Here is a 4,755-nt window from a genome sequence, read left to right as displayed (position 1 = left end):
ATAATGAATTAATACCTATAAACTGAAAATTCACAAAAACGTGGAAAAACGGCAAAATATTGCCTTATTCGATGATATTTTGTTTAAATCACATATAGGAAAAGGGGATGATACACGTCAAAATATTGATTCGAGGATTTTTCGTACGAAACAAAATGCAAGAAAACTTGCTTAAAATGCAATATTATGCGAAATTCTGAGATTTGAAGGCCAAATCACATATCGTGATACTACATGAAATAGTATCGAAATATTGGTAAAAATTAATATATTTACGTAATATCAAACTACATGAAAAACGTGAAAAAATGAACTATTTAACCATATTTGAGGATTTTAACTTCAAATCATAGAGCGAGGTTTCGTATTATTTAGATCCAAGAAAAGACATATGACAATGTTGTTTCCAATACAAATTATAAAAAACAGCGTGTTTTCATTAGAATTAACTAATATGTTCTTGATTTTCCGTTTATATTACCGATGGAAGATGTACACGAAAACATCTCTATTCCGGCTGGAACGTCGATATATGCAATAAAAACAGAACTCCTCCCCTTTTCAATATCTTACTCAGTATTTAAACGAGAAACAAATAGTTGATTGAAAATTAGGTATTTAAGGTTATTATATAATCAATTATGTGTTTGCATCATTTTTATCGTATATATAATGAATTAATACCTATAAACTGAAAATTCACAAAAACGTGGAAAAACGGCAAAATATTGCCTTATTCGATGATATTTTGTTTAAATCACATATAGGAAAAGGGGATGATACACGTCAAAATATTGATTCGAGGATTTTTCGTACGAAACAAAATGCAAGAAAACTTGCTTAAAATGCAATATTATGCGAAATTCTGAGATTTGAAGGCCAAATCACATATCGTGATACTACATGAAATAGTATCGAAATATTGATAAAAATTAATATATATACGTAATATCAAACTACTTGATTGACGTGAAAAAGAAACTATTTTACCATATTTGAGGATTTTAACTTCAAAAAATAGAGCCGTTTTTCCACGTTTTTGTGAATTTTCAGTTTATTGTTATTAATTCATTAAATATACGATAAAAATGATGCAAACATATAATTGATTAGAAATTAACCTTAAATACTTCATTTTCAATCAACCATTTGTTTCTCTTTAAAATACTAAGTAGGATATTGAAAAGGGGCGAAGTTCGGTTTTTATTGCATATATCGACGTTTTAGCCGGATTAGAGCGGTTTTACGTGTACATCTTCCATCGGTAATATAAACGGAAAATCAGGAACATTTTAGTTAATTGTAACGAAAACACATTGTTTTTTATCATTTGTATTGGAAACAACATTGTCATATGTCTTTTCTTGGATCTAAATAATACGAAACCTCGCTCTATGATTTGAAGTTAAAATCCTCAAATACGGTTAAATAGTTACTTTTTTCACGTTTTGAATGTAGTTTGATATTACGTAAATATATTCATTTTTACCAATATTTCGATACTATTTCATGTAGTATCACGATATGTGATTTGGCCTTCAAATCTCAGAATTTCGCATAATATTGCATTTTAGACAAGTTTTCTTGCATTTTGTTTCGTACGAAAAATCATCGAATTTAGCAATATTTTGACGTTTATCATCCCCTTTTCCTTTATGTGATTTAAACAAAATATCATCGAATTAGGCAATATTTTGCCGTTTTTCCACGTTTTTGTGAATTTTCAGTTTATTGTTATTAATTCATTATATATACGATAAAAATGATGCAAACACATATTTGATTAGTTTATAACCTTAAATACTTCATTTTCAATCAACCATTTGTTTCTCGTTAAAATACTGAGTAGGATATTGAAAAGGGGAGAAGTTCTGTTTTTATTGCATATATCGACGTTTCAGCCGGAATAGAGCGGTTTTACGTGTACATCTTCCATCGGTATTATAAACAGAAAATCAATAATATTTTAGTTAATTCTAATGAAAACTCATTGTTTTTTATCATTTGTTTTGGAAACAACATGGTCATATGTCTTTTCTTGGATCTAAATAATACGAAACCTCGCTCTATGATTTGAAGTTAAAATCCTCAAATACGGTTAAATAGTGACTTTTTCACGTTTTTCATGTAGTTTGATATTACGTAAATATATTCATTTTTACCAATATTTCGATACTATTTCATGTAGTATCACGATATGTGATTTGGCCTTCAAATCTCAGAATTTCGAATAATATTGCATTTTAAGCAAGTTTTCTTGCATTTTGTATCTTACGAAAAATCATCGAATTTTGTAATATTTTGACGTTTAACATATCCTTTTCCTTTATGTGATTTAAACAAAATATCATCGAATTACGCAATATTTTCCCTTTTTTCCACGTTTTTGTGAATTTTCAGTCTATGGGTATTAATTCATTATATATACGATAAAAATGATGCAAACACATAATTGATTAGATAATAACCTTAAATACTTCATTTTCAATCATCTATTTGTTTCTCTTTAAAATACTGAGTAAGATATTGAAAAGGGGAGAAGTTCTGTTTTTATTGCATATATCTACGTTTCAGCCGGAATAGAGCGGTTATACGTGTACATCTTCCATCGGTAATATAAACGGAAAATCAAGAACATTTTAGTAAATTCTAATGAAAACACATTGTTTTTTTATCATTTGTATTGGAAACAACATTGTCATATGTCTTTTCTTGGATCTAAATAATACGAAACCTCGCTCTATGATTTGAAGTTAAAATCCTCAAATACGGTTAAATAGTTACTTTTTTCACGTTTTTCATGTAGTTTGATATTACGTAAATATATTCATTTTTACCACTATTTCGATACTATTTCATGTAGTATCACGATATGTGATTTGGCCTTCAAATCTCAGAATTTCGCATAATATTGCATTTTAGGCAAGTTTTCTTGCATTTTGTTTCGTACGAAAAATCATCGAATTTAGCAATATTTGACGTTTAATCATCCCCTTTTCCTTTATGTGATTTAAACAAAATATCATCGAATTAGGCAATATTTTGCCGTTTTCCACGTTTTGTGAATTTTCAGTTTATTGTTATTAATTCATTAAATATATGATAAAAATTATGCAAACACATAATTAATTAGAAATTAACCTTAAATACTTCATTTTCAATCAACCATTTGTTTGTCTTTAAAATACTGAGTTGGATATTGAAAAGGAAAGAAGTTCGGTTTTTATTGCATATATCGACGTTTCAGCCGGAAAAGAGATGTTTTCGTGTACATCTTCCATCGGTAATATAAACGGAAAATCAGGAACATTTTAGTTAATTCTAATGAAAACACATTGATTTTTATCATTTGTATTGGAAACAACATTGTCATATGTCTTTTCTTGGATCTAAATAATACGAAACCTCGCTCTATGATTTGAAGTTAAAATCCTCAAATATGGTTAAATAGTTACTTTTTTCACGTTTTTCATGTAGTTTGATATTACGTAAATATATTAATTTTTACCAATATTTCGATACTATTTCATGTAGTATCACGATCTCGATATGTGATTTGGCCTTCAAATCTCAGAATTTCGCATAATATTGCATTTTAAGCAAGTTTTCTTGCATTTAGTTTCGTACGAAAAATCATCGAATTTAGCAATATTTTTACGTTTATCATCCCCTTTTCCTTTATGTGATTTAAACAAAATGTCATCGAATTAGGCAATATTTGGCCGTTTTTCCACGTTTTTGTGAATTTTCAGTTTATTGTTATTAATTCATTAAATATACGATAAAAATGATGCAAACATATAATTGATTAGAAATTAACCTTAAATACTTCTTTTTCAATCAACCATTTGTTTCTAGTTAAAATACTGAGTAGGATATTGAAAAGGGGAGAAGTTCGGTTTTTATTGCATATATCGACGTTTAAGCCGGATTAGAGCTGTTTTACGTATACATCTTATATCAATAATATAAACGGAAAATCAGGAACATTTTAGTTAATTCTAGTGAAAACACATTGGTTTTTATCATTTGTAATGGAAACAACATTGTTATATGTCTTTTCTTGGATCTATATAATACGAAACCTCGCTCTATGATTTAATGTTAAAATCCCTCAAATATGGTAAAATAGTGACTTTTTCACGTTTTTCATGTAGTTTGATAATACATAAATATGTTCATTTTTACCAATATTACGATACTATTTCATGTAGTCTCACGATATGTAATTTGGCCTTCATAGCTCAGAATTTCGCATAATATTGCATTTTAAGCAAGTTTTCTTGCATTTTGTTTCGTACGAAAAATCATCGAATTTAGCAATATTTTGACGTTTATCATCCCCTTTTCCTCTATGTGATTTAAACAAAATATCATCGAATTAGGCAATATTTTGCCGTTTTTCCACGTTTTTTGTGAATTTTCAGTTTATGGGTATTAATTCATTATATATACGATAAAAATGATGCAAACACATAATTGATTAGATAATAACCTTAAATACTTCATTTTCAATCAACTATTTGTTTCTCGTTAAAATACTGAGTAAGATATTGAAAAAGGGAGAACTTCTGTTTTTATTGCATATATCGACGTTTCAGCCGAAATAGTGCGGTTTTACGTGTACATCTTCCATCGGTAATATAAACGGAAAATCAAGAACATTTTAGTTATTTCTAATGAAAACACATTGTTTTTTAATCATTTGTTTGGAAACAATATTGTCATGTCTTTTCTTGGATCTAAATAATACGA

Source organism: Procambarus clarkii, chromosome 69 (assembly GCF_040958095.1).
Source record: "Procambarus clarkii isolate CNS0578487 chromosome 69, FALCON_Pclarkii_2.0, whole genome shotgun sequence".
Classification (NCBI taxonomy): Eukaryota; Metazoa; Arthropoda; class Malacostraca; order Decapoda; family Cambaridae; genus Procambarus; species Procambarus clarkii.
This window is presented reverse-complemented; position numbering follows the sequence as displayed.